Source organism: Corylus avellana, chromosome 6 (assembly GCF_965113065.1).
Source record: "Corylus avellana chromosome 6, dhCorAvel1.hap1.2, whole genome shotgun sequence".
Lineage (NCBI taxonomy): Eukaryota > Viridiplantae > Streptophyta > Magnoliopsida > Fagales > Betulaceae > Corylus > Corylus avellana.
In genome coordinates, this window is record NC_142495.1 from 28020016 (window position 1) to 28040704 (window position 20689).

Below are 20689 nucleotides of genomic sequence, written 5' to 3' on the forward strand. Positions count from 1 at the left end.
AAAGCTTCCTTAGCTAAGCAGTGCATTGCACCATTTAGATGTCGTACATGGTTAACCTTTCATGTTTGTGGGCCATTTAAAGTCTTGCGAACCTCCTCTACAATGTGATCATAATGACTCCAATTTTTTCCATCCTGTCACAATGCCTGAACCACTTGAAGTGCATCTCCTTCCAGGTTCACTCGATGAAAACTTAACTCTCCACAAAAGAGAACAACCCTCAATGCTGCCAATGCCTTCGTTATATCAGGCTTGATAATATAGTCTTTTGGTGCTGACAGAGTTGCCAATACATGTCCCATACAATATTTTTTTCCTTCTGTACTTATCCACGGCTGCATTTCAATTGATTTTAACAAAGTCATCTTTTAAGATTTTCTAACGAAGAAACTTTGTATTATCCCTCTCTATTACTCCCTTGATTTGAGAGTTAGCAGTACAGTAGGCCTCCAAAGACTCAGTTGCATTCTTAACCATTACATTGCTAGGACTAACCTTTTTCCCATGAACCAAAACATTCCACCTTAGCCATATACACCAAATGACCACCACCATGACTTCAATCTCTTCTTCATTCAAATAACAAGTATCACTCTTTTAAAAATGAGTGATAAAAAAAATTTAAAAAAAAAGGCGGAAAAATTTTAAAATTTTTGAGGAAAACATGATGACTTGGGATGTTGTACCGTGGCTTCTGTCCCTCGTTGTAGGAATTGGGTCTTACAATTTGGCCCTAAAAGGTAACATGTGTTATATTATTAAAAATTACTTAAAATTTTTTATTTTATTAAAAAATATGAGTTTTTTTACATGATAACAAAATTTATATGTAACTTTTTTTTCTAAGAGATAAGTTATAGGAAATTTATGTCATTTATCAAACGGCCCTGTTTGCGTGCGGTACGATACTCTTTCAACTACAGTACTTCATTTAATAGAGTAACCTAACCACCAAACACCCTCATTTTTTTTTTTTTTTTTTTTTTTTTTTTTTTGTAAGAAAATTACAAGAAACAAAGAAACAGAGCAAAACACTCACCAAACACCCTCATTAACTCACCATGTCCGCTTACCCACCATATTAAAATGATTGAATCCCCTGAGTTTTCTACTAAAACAAACAATCTCCTGTTTTCACAACCTCACAGAGCTGAACTCCTTTTTCGCTCTCATGGCAGAAACACTCACCTCTCTCTGTGTTTTCCTTCTACTCCTATATCCTGTAAAGCCTCAAGGCGATGCTAGGCCCTTGTTGGAAGAGTTCGGCGGCGGGTTCAGTGCTGCTGGCAACAACATGAGCTTAGACGGCGTTGCAGGGGTTGACAACAATGGCGTACTTCGGGTAACAGACTTCTCGGCCATGGCACTGGGCCACGGGTTTTATTCACACCCAATCCAATTCAAGAACTCCAGCGGCGAAGTCATGTCCTTCTCCACCTCCTTCGCTTTCGCTATAATTCCCCAGCCTGGGATACAAGGCGGCGACGGCATGGCTTTCGCAATCTCTCCCGTAAAAGGGATTCCTGGGGGTGATTCAGGCTCTTATCTTGGCCTCTTCAACGCCACCAACAATGGGAACTCCTCCAACCACATATTAGCGGTCGAATTCGATACTTACAAGAACGTTCAGTACGGTGAACCCGATGGCAACCATGTTGCTATCGACATCAATAGCATCTCATCCATCAAATCTACTCCGGTCATGCAATTTAAGGGTAATGATACGACCGGTACCCCCCTTAATTTGACGAGTGGTCAGGTAATTCAGGCATGGATCGATTATAATTCGCCAACAAATCAATTAGATATCAGGCTTTCCACCGACTCTGCTGAACCCAGTTCTGTACTTTTGTCCTCTAAAGTTATCCTCTCAGAAATTCTTAACGAATCCATGTACATCGGGTTTTCTGCTGCTACTGGTTTAGCAGCGAGCTCGCATTGTATCCTGGGTTGGAGCTTCAACGTGAATGGAGACGCCAAATCTCTCGATTTATCTCAACTTCCTAAGCTCCAGCTCCCCACTACTGCCACTGGGAACAAAAAGAATCGTGGAGGCCTAATTGTTGGCGTCTCTGTTTCATGTGCTCTGGCTGTGATTTTGCTTACTGCTTTGTCGTTTTACATCGTCAGGAGGAAAAAGATGGCTGATGTGGTTGAGGAGTGGGAGCATGATATTGGTCCGCATAGATTTCCTTACGAGGAGCTGAATAAAGCAACAAAAGGTTTCAATGAGAAAGAGCTAATTGGATCTGGTGGATTCGGTCGAGTTTACAGAGGAATTCTGCCAAACTCAGACACCCAAGTCGCAGTCAAGCGTATTTCCCAACATTCAAAACAAGGTTTGCAAGCGTTTATATCGGAGGTTTCTACTATTGGGCGTCTTCGGCATAGAAATTTGGTTCAATTATTGGGTTGGTGCCGTCGGGAAGCTGATCTACTACTTGTGTATGAATTCATGCCTAATGGAAGTTTGGACAATCACCTGTTTGATGAGCCCAAATCAGTCCTGAGCTGGGAACAAAGGTTCAAGATCATCAAAGGATTGGCTTCAGGGCTTCTATACTTACACGAGGAGTGGGAAAAAGCTATAGTTCACAGAGACATCAAGGCCGGAAATGTTTTGTTGGATTCTGAGTTTAATGCAAGGCTGAGCGATTTCGGTCTTGCGAAGCTATACGAGCACGGCTCTAATCCAAGCACCACCAGGGTGGTGGGTACGCTGGGTTACATGGCACCTGAGCTGATGCGCACAAGCAAGCCGACGACCATGTCGGATGTGTATGCTTTCGGCGCTTTGTTGCTGGAAGTGGTATGCGGTAGAAGACCCATTAATCCTACAGCATCGTCTGACTCTGAGGAGCTGATGCTGCTGGCGGACTGTGTTTGGGAGAAGTGGGCTGTAGGAGCAGTGCTTGATGTTGTAGACCCGAGGATGGAGGGGAAGTTTGATGAGGATGAGGCGGTTTTGGTGCTCAAACTGGGCTTGATTTGTTCAAATGATGAAGCCGAGGCACGCCCGACGATGAGGCTGGTGGTGCGGTACTTGGAGGGCGAGCTGGCGCTGCAGGAAGAGGTGGCAATGCCAAATAAGAGAAAAAGTGGTGCTCGTGGTACTGTTGAGATTGAGGACTATACGCAATCCATTCCGACTACGTCGTCCGTGTATGACGTTTATGGTAGGTAGATAGGCCGTAGGCCGATACTTCAAAGCTCCCGTACTTTCTTTGCAAAAACACTTATGCCCAAATCTCTACAATTTTTCTATTTACCTTTCTACTATAAAAAAAAAAATATAGGTATTTTGAGAATTTTAACATAATTTAACGAAAAAAACTTAATGAAATGTTGATATTATAAAAATTAGAAGTTTAATACAGTAAATTAATTATTTTTTAACTTGAAAAGGCAATTACGAAAGCAACAAAGTTTATGGGGTTAAGTAAAGTTATCTTTTTTATATATATTATTCTCTTCCTTTTCATTTCCTTGTAATGTGTTTGTTTTGATAATCCTTTCTAAGTTTTCCTTTTTTCTTTTTTCTTTTAATGTTTTGATGTAAGCTGTAATAAGTTTTTAACTTTCTATGAATGCTTTATGAGAGAAATTGTTTCTTAATATTTTGACTTAATAAAAAAGTTATCAAACAAACCCTCGAACTTTCAAATGTTGTGAGGCTCAAAAATAAGAAGCCCGTGCAGACTATTTCTGTTAAAGCATTGGACTTGATGGAAACAATCAAACAAATTTAAAGTTCTGGATCCCACAAATAGATTGGGATGGCTGAGTGTTTGTTAAAAGTTTTGGGTCCACCAACAACTTTAATGGCTAGGACCTGGCCCTTTCCCTCCGGATAATTATTTGGGTCCACCAAATAATTTTTCCCTTTCTAATTGGGCAGACAATTATGAGAGATTATTGATAAGACATTAAGGCTTAATTGTCCAAACTGGGTTTAAGCACCAGCTCGAACAATTAAACCTTATCCGAAGCCTTTTATAATTGTAAAGAATTTTTGCAATTCGAACCGAGAATTGCAGGGATCCTAATCCTTCCATCAAAGGATGCTTGTGAAATTTGAAATTTCATGTGTTTGCAATATGATTTCTGGGTTGTACTATTTTTAAGCCATGGTTTAGGTTGGTGTTTATTTAGTGCTGGAATTGAAGGTTTGAAGATCTGGTTGGAATGAAAATAACTCTCATTTGAACGGAATTGTGCATCAAGATTTATACATAAACACAGAGCGTCTTGATTACAATCACGATTAAAAGTAGTTCTATTGAAGTTTTCAAGACATTCAAAGTAAACTTTATGAATGTTTCAATCGTAGTCTTATTTGAAGCTGATTTGAACGAGAAGACTTTAGAATCCCTTGACCGCAACCTTGACCAATCTTGTTTGATAGTCGTGCTTAGGTTTACCCCATTCTTTTGCGCTTAGCTGTATAAATAAAGTATATATTTGCATCAAACTTAAACCGATAGAAAATGATAAACTTAATTACTGTTGAAATATTGAGTTAAAATTGTCCATCGGCATCAATTGCAGTAGCTCTTAACGCATAATATGAACCATGGTAAGGCTTTGTTGAAGACTTGAAGGTTTTATTGAGAATACTTGAGATTTTGCTAGGGAATAGAATGATCCAATGGCGGATGTTGATTTTGTAGGATCGGAGCCTCTTGAGAGTGGTGATCCTTTGCATGTATAAAGTTGGTGGCAACCATATATAGCAGCTTCACCAGTACTGGTTGTATTTGTTCCAGCTGTTCCAAATTCAAGGAGAGATGATCCAAAAGTTTATACATGTACCAAAAACTAACTGCATTGAAAATTAACATCAGAAGCCCAAAAATAGTAAGCACTCAATTATGAATTAAAAAAAAGAAAGATATATAATCGATCATTCAGAGAAATTCATTGTCCTCATAATAACAAAGCGAACAACCAATAGAAAGAGAATTGGTTAAGGACCACACCTCATGAAGTGAAGGTCACTAATTTGAATCTCTTCAACCTTTTCTTGTGTGGATATATCAAAAAAAAAAAAAAAAGAATAATGCTTCGCCATTTGTTGAGTTCTTTTTCTAAGCTTTTTTAATTTTGTTTTGAATTGAATGAGATGTAATAAAACACGCGTGTCCTAGTGCTCATTGTGTGGCATTCTTAAGAGTATTAGTAAGCTCTTCAAATAAAAGTTAAATTTAAAGAAAAAAGTTCACTCTTTTTTTTTTTCTTTTTTTTTAAAAAAAATTTGAAAATACACTTTTAAAATAAATCAAATATTAAACTCCTTACATTTATCTCTACTTTAGTTAAATATATTTTTTTAATTATTTCTTTGTGAGGTTTTTTTCATAGTTTTAGAGAAAAACAAAATTTAGAGAGCTCACTATATTTGATTTAAAATGGGAATTTAGATTCCCATCGCCACTAGAGGCATTTTGATCCTCACAAGATTTGAAATTTTGATGGTTTGTTTGATAACTTTATTACTTTTTCCTTCTATTCGAAAAAGTCAAAATATTAAGAAACAATTTCTCTCATAAAACATTCATAAAAAGTTAAAAACTTATTATACCCTTATGTTACATCAAAACATTTTTTTTTTTAAAAAAAAAAATTCCTTAGAAAGGATTATCAAAACAAAACATTACAAGGAAGGAAAAGGAATAGAATAATATATATAAGGGGGAGGAGGGAACACTTCACTTAACTTTATGAACTTTCATCACTTTTACAATTGCCTTTTCAAGTTAAAAAACAATCAATTTAGTAATCAAACTTCTACTTTTTTGTAATATCACCCAACAATTAAGTATTTTTTTTTCCATAAATATTAAAATTTTTGAAGGTCTTCTCTCTAGGGTTTCCTTCCGGCACCTAGAGGTGAAGCTTTGTATCCCCCGTCCTTAGGGTGGAGAGGGTTTTGTACTGGAGCAATCGAAGGGAGAAGTGAGGAGCAATGGGGAACACAGCAGAGGAATTATCCCGTCTATGGGAGAATCTTACGTTGATGGACGAGGAGGGGGCTGACCTTACTATAGGAGAGGCAGATATAGCTCCTGTGGCTGCAAGGGGAAACGCCTGTATTGTTGGAAAACTGTTAGCAGATCGAATTGTGGGAAAGGACATTCTCAAGACACCATTGATCCGAGCTTGGCACCCGTCTGATCGGGTTACTTTTAAATCGTTGGGCGCTAATCTGTTCATTATAGAATTTGCGAATGAATGTGACAAAATCCGCATTCTGGAAGGCAGGCCGTGGAAATTTGATGATCATCTTTTTGCTGTAGTCGATTATGATGGAGTTACTTCACCTTTCCAGTTGGAGTTCGACAAAGCTTCATTCTGGGTCCGTATGTTTGGGCTCCCTTTATCCTGCATGGGTCGAGAGGTGGGAATGAAGATTGGGGCCTCGGTGGGAGAAGTTGAAGATATTGACGTTACAGAGGAAGGTGTTGGGTGGGGGGAGTTCCTGAGAGTTCGTATCCGGCTAGATCTCTCCAAACCCCTCTCACGTGGAAGAACTATAAATCTGAGGGGAAAGTCTATTTAGATTGCTTTCCAATATGAGAGGATCCCATGGTATTGCTTCACTTGTGGAGTTATTAAGCACGGAAAGAATGGGTGTGGAGGACCAGCAGGCAGGAGAATCCATGGGGTGGAAAAGAAAGTGGAGTTCGGCCCCTGGCTTCGGGTCCCATCACCAAAACGAAGATTTGGAAGGGGAGGAGGATGGGCGACAGGGGGGAGAAACAGTCATGTCCACCCAGAATTCTCTTCAGGAGGTTCTGGACAACAACGCAGAGAAGGGAATGGCAGAACAGGGAAGGCGGAGAATGACCAAAGTGATGGAGGATCATCTGAAACGGCAAAGACTCCGGCGAGGGGTATTTCGGGCACTCGAAGTCATTCTGATTACCCCAATTCAAGGGGCGAAGATCCTGGAAAACTTCAGTTACGGGATGAGGAGTTTAATGGAGGAGAAGATTCTGGAGATAATGAAGGAGATTATGATTTGGGTCATAATGGAGTGGGGAGCAATAATATAAAAGATTTGGGAGTTATGACACGGAGCCAATCTTTAACTGAGCCTCTTTCCAGTGGGGGGAAAAATATCTATGTGCGCCAATGGGACTCTATTAAAGAAAAGATGGTGTGGGCCACAATAGATAATAACACCAAAATAGATGGGCTTCAAGGTGGCGAGACAAGTGGGAATGGTGCACCTCTTACAACTGACGGGCCTGCTAAGGTGACTCCAATGTTTGTTTTCGGAAACTCAAAGGTCCAAGGCAGCACTGCAGTGAGTTCATCAAAGAGCCATAGATCGAAGACCCCAGTTAAGAGACAAAATGCTAAGTACTCGATGGGGCTGGTGCAGACGGTGTGTGCTGACCAGGGGGAACTCGGTCAGGGAAAAAGAAAGAACCTGGACAGGGCTGGAGGAGATGACCGTGACACTGAAAAAAAGAATAAAAGAGGTAGGGGGGATGTGAGCTATGGTGGCGAAGGTACGGCGGCGGTTGCTTTGCAACCCCGCCATCATACATGAGTCTTTTAAGTTGGAACTGTCGAGGGCTTGGGAACCCTCGAACAGTTCGGGACCTTCATCAAATGGTGAAGGAAAAGCGACCCACGGTGGTTTTCCTTATGGAAACCAAGGTGCACGACAAGAATTTGGATTTTTTGAGGATCAAGCTAGGGATGCATAATATGTTTGTGGTGGATAGTGTAGGGAAAAGCGGAGGCCTGATCCTTATGTGGAAAAATAATTTTATGGTGGAGATACAAAACTATAGTAGGCGACACATCAATGCAATCGTACGCACGCATGCAAGTGGAATGGAGTGGAAACTCACAGGGTTTTATGGCCATCCCGAGGTAGCCAAGAGAAGGGAAGCTTGGAGCCTACTTCGGTACTTATCGTCGTTTACCCCTACTCCTTGGCTGTGTGTCGGAGATTTTAACGAGATAATTTGTATGTCCGAACAAATGGGAACTGTTGCAAAAACAAGAAGACAAATGGAGGATTTCCAGAATGCTTTGGAGGAGTGTAGGCTCAGTGATTTGGGCTTCCAAGGGTCTAAATTCACTTGGATTAATGGTAGAACGGACAAGGAGTTTACGCAAGAACGTTTGGATCGGGCCGTTGCTAACGCTGAATGGCTTTCAACCTTTACTTGTTCCGAAGTGAAGGTGCTGGCTAGGCGCAATTCAGATCATAATCCTCTCCTCCTCTGTCTAGAGGGCTGTGGCGTCAGGAGAAGAGCTGGCCGTCCATTCCGTTTTGAGGCAAATTGGGAGTCATTTCCAGATTTCAAGCAAGAGGTGGGCAAAAGCTGGTGCATGAAACAAAGGGAGCAGAATCCACTGCAGAATGTACACGGGAAGCTCCAGGCTTGCAAACGCTCCATTTTGAAATGGGTTAAAAAAACAGTCCATGTTACGGAAGATATTATTCGGACCAAAACAAAAGAACTTGAGGAGTTGCAACAGGTGGAAGGGAGCATTAATTTGGAGGCGGAACGTGCTCTAGTGGAAGAGGTGAATGGGTTGTTGGAGCAAGAAGACACAAAATGAAAGCAAAGAGCTAAGGAGAATTGGCTTATCCATGGAGATCGTAATACGAAGTTCTTTCATGCGTGTGCCACGCAACGGAGAACTAGTAATACCATCTCGCAGATTGTAGATGGAAACGGCCAAACGTGGGATACGACGGAGGGGATTGAGAAGGCTTTTGTGACCCATTATATGAGCCTCTTTAGTTCGGCTCGGCCGAGTGCTATTGCTGATTGTATAAATGCTGTGGAGCGAAAGGTGACCAGTGAGATGGGCAGCAAACTCTTGGCACCCTTCACGACAGAGGAAATTGGAGTTGCGCTTAACCAGATGGCGCCATTAAAAGCACCAGGCCCGGATGGTTATACGGCCGGATTCTACCAAAAGCATTGGAGTACGGTAGGCCCGGAGGTATGTGAAGCGGTCCTACATTTTCTCAATTTTACTGTTATGGAACCTGTTGTTAATACAACTCACATTGCATTGATTCCGAAAAAAAATAATCCCCAATGTGTCTCTGATTATAGACCTATTAGCCTTTGTAATGTATTGTATAAGATTATATCAAAAGTTTTAGCTAATAGGCTCAAGAAGGTCCTCCCTCATGTAATTTCACCCTTTCAAAGTGCTTTTCTTCCAGGGCGTTTAATTACAGATAACATACTAGCAGCTTACGAAACTTTACATTCCATGCATACCCGTATGTGGAGCAAGGTCGGCTACATGGGCATTAAGCTGGACATGAGTAAAGCCTACGACAGGGTGGAGTGGGTGTTCTTGGAATCAGTAATGCACAAGATGGGGTTTCCTGTAAGATGGGTTCAATTTATCATGGAGTGTGTCCGATCAGTCACTTATGCTATTATCGTCAATGGGCAGCCGGTCGGCCATATAGTCCCGGAGAGAGGTTTGAGACAGGGGGATCCATTATCACCATATCTCTTCCTGATATGTGCAGAGGCGCTGAGTTCTATGCTAAGTAGAGCGGAGGAAAATGGGGTTATTACAGGGGTGCCTACTTCGAAGAATGGCCCACGACTTAGCCATCTCTTCTTTGCGGACGATAGCCTTCTATTTTGTAAGGCTAACTCGGTGGAATGGAGACGGCTTACTAAGATTTTAGACAAATATGAAGCGGCCTCAGGACAGAAGCTGAACAAGGATAAGACCTCTCTATTTTTTAGTCGAAATACAAGTGATGCTAAAAGAGAAGAAATTACCCGGATGTCAGGTTTACAAGCCATTGATAAATACGAGAAATACTTGGGGTTGCCAACTCTAGTTGGGAGATCTAGATCAAAAGCTTTCCAAAGTATTAAAGATAGAGTGTGGAATCGTTTGCAAAATTGGAAAGTCAATTTCCTGTCCCAGGCGGGGAAGGAAATTTTGCTGAAGGCCGTTATTCAAGCCATCCCCACATATTGTATGTCGGTGTTTTTACTGCCGGTCTCTTTATGTAAGGCTATCAATAGGCTTATGCAGCGGTTCTGGTGGGGGCATAAGGAGAATTTCTCCAAAATCCATTGGATGAGTTGGGAACGGATGAGCACGGCCAAGGAGAAGGGGGGTCTCAGATTTAGAGATTTGGTCTTATTTAATAAGGCGCTCTTAGCAAAACAAATTTGGAGACTATTACAAAATCCGGATTCCCTTGTAGCTCGTATTTTCAAGGCCAAATATTATCCTACAATGCGGATTCTAGATGCTCAAGTGGGGAAAAGGCCCTCATTGGCATGGAGGAGCATCATATCGGCTAAGGATATTATTAAGCAAGGGGCCATATGGAGGGTAGGAGATGGGAAAGACATCCGGGTTTGTGGAGACTGTTGGCTCCCACGACCAACCACTTTTGCCGTCCAATCAACACCGACTACACTTGCGGATAATTCCATGGTGAATGCTCTGATTGATGAGGCTACGGGAAGGTGGAAATTTGATTTAATCTCAGAAAATTTTTCTGAGGAGGAAGCAACAGTGATACAGAACATTCCACTCAGTCCTCTCCTCCCAAGAGATAAATTAATTTGGAGATGTACAGCCAATGGACAGTTCTCCGTCCGAAGTGCATACCATTTGGCTGTAGATTGGCAAGCTGAGGCACGTGGGGGTCCATCCAACCAGGCACGAGGGAGAGAGACATGGAAAGTGTGCTGGAAATTGAATGTCCCTAACACAGTGAAGATGTTTGTATGGAGAGCCTGTCACAATCTGCTGCCAACTAAAGCCAATTTGTGTAAGAGAAAAGTGATCGATTCACCTCTATGCCCAATCTGTTCCTTGGAGGAGGAAAGCATAGAGCACATTATATGGTCCTGCCCGTCAGCCTCTGATGTGTGGAGCAGCGGTCCCATCAAATTACAGAAAAGTATATGTGGTTTTGGAAATTTTCTGCAGTTGTTTGAAGACTTGATTGTCCGATATGAGCTACATGAGATGGAACTCTTTGCGGTGGTAGCTAGAAGCATATGGATGCGACGGAATAATGTAGTTCATGGGGGTCTATTCACTTCCCCCAAACAATTATTTGATAAGGCTGCTGCTGATCTAGACAACTTCCAGCGGGCTAGAGAGCAGCCAGAGGGGTCGGAGATCACTGTCCACAACCCACAAGTGTGTCGGTGGCAGCCCCCCCCGGGAGGAACGATCAAAGTGAACTGGGACGCGGCTTTGGACCGCGGGAACTGCTGCGTTGGGCTGGGTTTAATAGCAAGGGACGCAGCTGGCAGATTCCTGAGGGCTTGCGGGATCAAGATGAGGATAGAAGTGGAGCCTACGACTGCAGAAGCACTAGCGGCTTTGCATGCCGTGCGTTCTACCATGGAGATGGGCTATTCGAAGGTTATCTTTGAAGGAGATGCTTTAGTGATTGTGAATGCAATAAATTCCAAGGAAGCATGTGAGAGCAGCTATGGCCACTTTGTGGAGGATGTGAAGCGGCTACAGGGAGAGTTCATTTTATCAAGCTTTGTGCATGTGTCTAGGGAAGCAAATTCTGCTGCCCATCAGTTAGCAAAACAAGCTTGTACCCATGTCACTGACCAACATTGGTGGCATTGTATTCCATCTTGTATTGATGGTATTGTGAGGAAGGAGGAGACCCCACTCCTTTTTTCTTGATTTGCTCTTTGTGAGCTTTAATAAAATTCCACTATTATTCAAAAAAAAAAAAAAAAGTATTTTTTTTTTCCCCATTAAAATTCTCAAAATACTTTTTTTTTTTTTATTATAAAAAGGTAAAATGAAAAATTGAAGAGATTCGGGCGTAAATATTTTTGCAAATTTTGCATCATAACCAATGCCCGGATCTTTACAATTTTTTTTTTCAAAAACAAAAATAGGTATTTTGATAATTTTAACACACATCTGCTAGGTTTTTTTTGTCATCGATGGATATTTTGATAATTTTGACACATCCGTTAAGTTTTTTTGTCGTCCGTTAAGATTTATTGAAAATACTTAATAGGAGGGTGATATTAAAAAAAATTAGAGATTCGAAATAGAAAAGTGAGAGTTATTGAGTTTAAAGAACAGTTTTTTAAATAAAGATAAAAAGGGTGGAGCTTTCAACTATCGGCCTACGGCCGACCTACCATAAACGTCATACACGGACGACGTAGTCGGAATGGACTGCGAATAGTCCTCAAACTCTACAGTAAGACCAACACCATCACCTTTTCTCTTATTGGGAACCACCACCTCCTCCTGCAGCGCCAGCTCGCCCTCCAAATACCTCACCACCAGCCTCATCGTCGGGCGTGCCTCGGCCTCATAATTTGAACAAATCAAGCCCAGTTTGAGGACCAAAAGAGCCTCATCCTCATCAAACTTTCCCTCCATCCTTGGGTCTACTACATCAAGCACTGCTCCTACCGTCCAATTCTCCCAAACACAGTCCACCAGCAGAATCAGCTCCTCAGACGATGCTGTAGGATTAATGGGTCTTCTACCGCATACCACTTCCAGCAACAAAGCGCCGAAGGCAAAGACGTCCGACCTGGTCGTCGGCTTGCTTGTGCGAGTGAGCTCAGGTGCCATATACCCCAGCGTCCCCACCACCCTGGTGGTGCTTGGATCGGAGCCGTGCTCGTATAGCTTCGCAAGACCGAAATCGCTCAGCCTTGCATTAAACTCAGAATCCAATAACACATTTCCGGCCTTGATGTCTCTGTGAACTACAACTTGTTCCCACTCCTCGTGTAAATATAAAAGCCCAGAAGCCACACCTTTGATGATCCTGAACCTTTGCTCCCAGCTCAGGATTGTCTTAGGCTGCTCATCAAATAGGTACTTGTCCAAGCTTCCATTCGGCATGAAATCATACACAAGTAGTAGATCACTTTGCCGACGACACCAGCCCACCAATTGAACCAAATTTCTATGACGAAGACGGCCAATACTAGCAACCTCCGACACGAATTCTTGCAAACCTTGTTTTGAATGTTGGGAAATACGCTTGACAGCAACTTGGGTGCCTGAGTTTGGCAGAATTCCTTTGTAAACTCGACCGAATCCACCAGATCCAATTAGCTCTTTCTCTTTGAAACCCCTTGTTGCTTTATTCAGCTCCTCGTAAGGAAGTCTATGTGGAACAATATCATGCTCCCAGTCCTCAACCACATCAGCCATCTTTTTCCTCCTGACGACGTAAAACGACGAAGCAGTAAGCAAAATCACAGCCAAAGCACATGAAACAGAGACGCCAACAATTAGGCCTCTACGATTCTTTTTGGTCCCAGTACTGGCAGTAGTGGGGAGCTGGAGCTTAGGAAGTTGAGCTAAATTGAGAGATTTAGCGTCTCCATTCACGTTGAAGCTCCAACCCAGGATACAATGCGAGCTCGCTGCTAAACCGGTAGCAGCAGAAAACCCGATGTACATGGATTCATTAAGAATTTCTGAGAGGTTCACTTTAGAGGACAAAAGTACAGAAGTGGGTTTAGCAGAGTCCGTCGAAAGCCTGATATCTAATTGATTTGTTGGCGAATTATAATCGATCCATGCCTGAATTACCTGACCACTCGTCAAATTAAGGGGGATACCGTTTGTATCATTACCCTTAAATTGCATGACCGGAGTAGATTTGGTCGATGAGATGCTATTGATGTCGATTGCAATATGGTTGCCATCGGGTTCACCGTACTGAACGTTATTGAAAGTGTCGAATTCGACCGCTAATATGTGGTTCGAGGAGTTCCCATTGTTGGTGGCGTTGAAGAGGCCAATATAAGAGCCTGAATCACCCCCAGGAATCCCTTTCACGGGAGATATTGCGAAAGGCATACCGTCGCCGCCTTGTATCCCAGGCTGCGGGATTATAGCGAAAGCGAATGAGGTGGAGAAGGACATGACTTCGCCGCTGGAGTTCTTGAATTGGATTGGGTTTGAATAAAACCCGTGGCCGAGTGAATTGGCCGAGAAGTCTGTTACCCGAAGTACGCCATTGTTGTCAACCCCTGCAACGCCGTCTAAGCTCATGTTGTTGCCTGCGGCACTGAACCCGCCGCTGAACTCGTCTAACAAGGGCCTAGCATCGTCTTGAGGCTTTACACGATATAAGAGTAGAAGAAAAAAGCAGAGATAGGTGAGTTTTTCTGCCATGAGAGCGAAAAAGGAGTTCAGCTCTGTGAGGTTGTGAAAACTCGGGATTCAATCATTTGAATATGGTGGGCTACTGGGCTGCACTAACAATAGTTCTCAACCATTTTTCTATTTATTCCTTATAAAAAAAAAAAAAAAAAAACAATTCACAATAGTTTTTTATTTTTTTTTATATTTTTTATCATTATACTGTTTTCATAGAAATGTGTAAAAAAAAAAAGAATGAAAATAATTTATTTATAATTTAATAAAGCATTGAGTAGTTACAGTATTTTTCAATGCATAGAGAAACATTGTAACTATCTCTTGGTGTAAGTTAAATGGATTGAGGTCCCATTCAATTACTCAAAATTAAAAATTTTCATGTTACGAAATTGTGGCCCTTCATTTTAAATCTAATGGTTTATAAAATCATTTAAACCTTGGTAAAACAAAATCTAAATTAAAATCAAAATTTAATGTTTCGTTTATACAAAAGTAGCTGATATTTTATAGACCATTAAATTTAAAATGAAGTGCCATAATTTTATAATATAAAATTTTTCGATTTTGAGTAATTAGGAGATCTCAATCTAAGTTAAATAAGTGGGTGTGTTTTTATGTTTTTTTTTTTTAAAAAAAAATTAAAAAAAAAATTAAAACACTAGAAAGTGAATGCGCTATATGGTATTTGCTGTTAATGCTCTAACCAGACATGTTTGAGACATAACATAAATTTCCTAAAAAACATGCCCACAGTTTTTCAATGTGAAAACTGCAACGCAGCTTCCCAAGAAAAACTATTTCCATGTTGCTTCCTTTAATTTGTTCCGGGCATTTACACGTTGCTTCAACAAAATAAAGATCAATTATTGGAAAATGATATAAAGATCTTCTTCATTATAGAATAATATTTGAATGGCTATAATTTTTTTTAAAAAATAATAATAATAATAATTAAAGATAACCTTTAGAAGGATACAAGAAGACACGTGGTTGGAGGAGAAGCTTAAGGGATGATTACGTTTGGATAAGGAAGTAAAAGCTACATCAACATGGGTGGCAAGCTTGCCAGGCAACGTCTCCTTCTGTCTATCCGTACTAAGTGGGTTTGGACACAATTCGAGAATTTTTTTTTTTTTGGTGAGTGCACATTTGGAGAATTGAATGCAAAGAAACTTTTTTTTTTTTAAAAAAAAAAAAATTAATTTTATGTTTGGCATTGGCCTTTAAAAAAGGAAGTAACTTAGAACTTGGTTGATTTTTTCTCTCACGTGTGTTCACCTCTCCAAGTTGGTGTTGAAATTCACTTTTTCAACCTAGGTGAATTTCTAGTCCAAGTCTGATTTGGACTTTGTTTTAGCCGATGTGCAGTACTCCAACTTCGATTTGGAGAAGTAAACCGACTTTGAGCCTCTATAAAGAGGAGGCCTTGCAACAAGAAGAGAGTGAGAGGGAGAGAAACTTAGTAGCCACACATCTCATTAGAGTTTTTTCATTTTATTGTGCTTTATGACACTTAGAAAATAATAGAATTTTCTTTGTTAATTTTTTCTTTCTTTTGTATTTTTTTCTTTTGTGTGAGAGTAAGATTTAAGTGTATTAGGGTTTTAAGTTTTGAGTGGTTTTCTTTCTACTCCTTTATACTCTATCTTTGGTTAGTGAATTTCATTCGAATGGTTTTTGCCAGTGAATATAGGCTTGTTAAGTCGAACTACTAAATCTTGGTGTCATGTGTAATTGATCTATTTTCTATTTTACTCTTTTCTGGTTCTTTGAGATCCTGTATTTTAATTCCGTGCACAATAACAGGCAATGCGAGCAGAAGCGTACCTGCAGCTTGTGGTGGGGGAATGAATGACCCCCCAAAATCTTTTCAAATTTTCTTAAATTGCCTTAAAAATCTACTCATTTTATAAATTTGTCCCTCCAAAATGATATTTTTTCCCCCCAAAATAATCTTTGTATTCCCTCTTAATTTGTTTTCTTAGTTTTGCTCTCCAAAAATAATATATTTGTCCATTTTAATTATTTTTTATAGTTTTACCACCCCCCCCCCCTCCCCCACACCACTCTCATATATATATATATATATATATATATATATATATATATATTTGTGTTCCCTTTTAATTCTTTTTTTATTTTATTTTTTTAAACTTTGCCCCCTCATTCAATATAAAAAACCTAAAATACCCATTTCATTTAGTTTTCCTCTATATTTTAGTTCGCTTTTAATTAAAAACTCAATTTGATTTAGGACTTTGATTGAATATGTGAAAGAAAAAGTTAAATAGTTTTAGTTCTTTGAGTAGCTTCTAACCAACAATCAGTTTTTTGAATACTTATTTTGTCGTTTAGGTTTACAATATTTGTTTTGACATTACAAATTAGATGGTTTAATCATTTATGACTGCACCATTGTTTGACTCAACTATTAGCATTTTTCTTCTTGTTATTTAGGGCTTATGGGAATTGTTAGGAAAAATAGTTCATGCTAAAAGGTACTGCTTTTCTTGGACCCTATAAATCGTGTTTAATTTATTTTGCTAGTTTTTATTTATTTTATTTATTTTTTATTCTAAGCTATTTTGATAGTTATTTATATTATTGTGTATTTATGATGCCATGAGATTAAACATAAGACTTCTACGCTTTTATTTTATATAAACACACACAAACACACATATAAAGAGATTTGTGTATCAATATGCTTTGGTATTTATATAAGTCCGTCCATCTCCTTAACCAAAAAACAAAAAAAATTCCGTCCCCCCATACCTCAAATCCTAGTTCTGCTCCTGAATGTGAGATTATTTTTCAACATCCTCCCTTACGTGCATACCGATATTTTTCCTGGTCCTTGACTCCTTGTCACGGGGTAAGTAGTGTGGGCCTTATTCGTCATACGGTAGGTTTAGATACCATGAAGAAATTTGTAGGTCTAACTTATCTCATAAAACCGGTTTTATGAACTAAATTATTTTTGCAAAAATTAAAAATTAAAAAAAAAAAAAAAAAACCCAATGGGCAAATAAATACAATTTTTTTTTGGAATAAATAAAATATTAGTCACTATAATTAGCTTAAATTACAAACCGCTTGTGCGATATAAAAAAATATGGATAAATGCAAAATCAAACCATGTGGTTGGCTCAGTTGGCAACCACCTCTTTCATTTTTTTCATTTATATATATATAAGTTTAAAAAATTAATTTTTTAGTTTACTATTTTATTACTTTATTAATTTTTTATTTTAGTTTTTAAAAGAATATGAGTATTATAGGAATTTTTCAAAAAAAAAAATGTTGCATTTTTGACACACTTTGGTAGTTTAATAGGCTACTTTAATACATTTTGAACATTGTGAGGCTCTTTTACAAACGATTGTTAGTTTGTGAGGCTTTTTTTATATTTTTCCATATATATATATATTTAAAAAAAAATTATTAAGAGTTAAATGCAATTTTGGTACCTGTAGTTAGACCCAAAATCAAACAAACCCATCGATTTAAAAAAATGTTTCAAGTGGTACCTGTGAATATTGAAAAGACACACTTAGTACTTTCATCTATGATATGTCTAAATATTTAACGAATCTCTGCATCAACACCTGTAAGATGGTAACACATGTCCCTAATGCCACATATTGATGCCAAATTAGTAGACTAGATGATGTGGCATTATATTATAGGTGGTACTTATGCTTTTGATGCCACATATGTTGCAAAAAATAATAAAAAAAATGGTAACCCCAATTAAAAAAGAAAAAAAAAATCTAGAGAATTGGGGACAACTAAATATATATATATAAAAAAATTTTAAAATTTAAGAATTCAATAAAAAAAAAAAAACAATTAAAAAAAAAATGAAGAGTTTTTGGGGGGCCACCCCCATTTTAAAAATGGGAAATGCTACAATGCAATCAATCCCCCACATTATGCCCATAAACTCCTATGTGGCAAAGGCACTTGGCCTATTTTGCTATTTTATTATTATTATTTTTTTAAAAAAAATTAAATCAAAATCAGATAAGAAAAAATGGAAACTTCACTAAGCTCTTTTGAATTTCCGGCCGATTTTGCAGGCCTCCTATGAACTTCTAAATATCTCATTTTGAACCTTTGAAACTGCCAAGTAAAGATAGAGCGGTTCTCCTTCTTGTGGTCTGCTAAGGAGTGGTGGGCTTGACAGGTACGCCTTTAGTTGCTCGAAGGCTTCATCGCACTCTTCCCCCCCAAAGAAAAGCCTTTTGTAAGATTTTGAAGAAAGGCATGCACTTCTTTGTCGCTCTCGATACGGACCTCTTAAGAGCTGCGACGCGACCAGTGAATTGTTAGAGCTACTTAGTGTTGGTTGGGGGCCGCATATCCAATATTGCCTAGATCTTCTATGGGTTTGCCTCAATCCCTCTCTAAGACACTATAAATCCCAGAAACTTCCTAGCGGAGACCCCAAAAGCACATTTAGCCAGATTCAATTTCATGCGGTAGTGCCTCAAAGTTTGAAAGGTCTTTTCCAAGTCTTTCTCATGGCAGGTCGCTTGCTTTCTCTTTACTAACATGTCGTTTACATACACCTTAACATTTCTCCCAACTTGACCTCTGAACATGTGGTTCATTAACCTCTGGTAAGTCGCCCTAGCATTCTTGAGTCCAACCAGCATGACTCTGTAACAATACAACCCACGGTCCGTAATGAACGTTGTCATCTCCTCGTCCAAATCATCCATTTGAATCTAACTTTACCCTGAGAAGGCATCCAGGAAGCTGAGCAACTCATGGCCCGCGGTTGAGTCAACAAGCAAGTCTATTCGGGGCAACGGGAAACTGTCCTTGGGGCAAGCTTTGTTCAGGTCAGTGAAGTCTACACACATCCTCCATCTTTCGTAGTGCTTTTTGACCATGACGACGTTGGACATCCAGGGGGAATTTGACATATCTAATGAACTCCGCCTGCTTGCGTTTCTCAACTTCCAAACGGCATGACTCTGTAACAATACAACCCACGGTCCGTAATGAATGCTGTCATCTCCTCGTCCAAATCATCCATTTGAATCTGACTCTACCCTGAGAAGGCATCCTGGAAGCTGAGCGACTTATGGCCCGTGGTTGAGTTAACGAGCAAGTCTATTCGGGGCAATGAGAAAGCTGTCCTTAGGGCAAGCTTTGTTCAGGTCAGTGAAGTCTACACACATCCTCCATCTTTCATAGTGCTTTTTGACCATGACGACATTGGACATCCAGGGGGAATTTGACATCTCTAATGAACTCCGTCTACTTGCGTTTCTCAACTTCCACCGCTATGGCCTTACTACGCTCTACCAAGATGAACCTTGATTTTTGCTTTACCGGCTTGGCGACGGGATCCATATTCAACCTGTGGGTGATTACAGCGGGGTCAACATCCAACATGTCTTGGTGAGTCCATGTGAACACATTTATATTCTCTCGCAAGAATTGCGCGAGGCCAGTCCTCACCTCGCTGGTCATCTGTGATCCTATCTTCATAGCCCTATCCGGGCCATCAATTGGCACTTCTATCAAATCTTCTACGAGCTCACCCTGGCACAGGTTGTGCTTGTCGCGTACCTTCATTGTGACCGTGAGTCTTCATTTACACAAGGTTCTTTCAGCGTGGTGTTGTAGCAAAACCGCGCCGCTTCATGACTTCCTTGACTACTCCTATTCCTGAATCAATAGGGACTTCATGGTTAAATGGAACGTTGACACAACTGCTCTCAACACGTTCAACGTTGGCCTGTTGGTGATGGCATTGTAGGCGGAGGGCTTGTTAACAACGAGAAAGTTGGCCATGACCGTTACTTGAGTCGATTCACATCCTGTTGTGAGCAGGAGAGATATTTCTCCGATGAGGCAAACCCTCTCGCCACTGAATCCTACTAGTGAGGTGGTCATTGGTGAGATCCTTCCTTTATCTGTGGTCATCTTCTCAAAATAACTCATATAGAGGATATCCGCGGAGCTTCCTGTGTCTACAAGAACTTTGTGGACATTATAGTTGGAGATGAGGAGGGTTACCACTAGAGCGTCATCTTGGGGGAACACGATTCCCTGGAGTTTCTCATCTGTGAATGTGATCGATTGAGTTTCCTTTCTCTGTGCTTTTGATGGTCTCGCCGCAGAGAAAACTTCTCTTGAAGAGAGACTTCGAGCATGGTTCTTTCGAGCCGAATTGGATTCTCCACCTCCCACGAACCCCTCAGCAATCGTATTTATATTGCCAACTACTTTGTTGTGGACAACGATACGGTTGTCCGCCCGTCGCCTTCGCACAACTTCTTGGCAACCATCGTTTCCTTGGACTGCGAGGGGCTATTCTTCCTCTAAGTCCTCTTCTCCGTAGCTAAGGTTCTCTAGTTGTTGAAGTCCTCTAGGGGTAGGCAGATTAACCGGTTACTGATTACCGGCCGTGTAGCAGTTTCGACAGAATCGATATTAACCATAACCGATATACCGATATCCTTATCGGTTAAATTTTTTATACTGGTATGCTTATCGGTCCGGTTCAGTCTGGCTAGAAATT

At 40.1% G+C, this 20689-nt stretch overlaps 2 pseudogenes; one reads left to right on the forward strand and one right to left on the reverse strand.

The window, feature by feature from the left end:
* The first annotated feature begins 1106 nt into the window (after positions 1-1106).
* Positions 1107-4148, forward strand: LOC132186576 (L-type lectin-domain containing receptor kinase S.4 pseudogene; annotated as a pseudogene).
* A 7905-nt stretch (positions 4149-12053) lies between these two features.
* Positions 12054-14223, reverse strand: LOC132186574 (L-type lectin-domain containing receptor kinase S.4 pseudogene; annotated as a pseudogene).
* Between the last annotated feature and the right edge of the window lie 6466 nt (positions 14224-20689).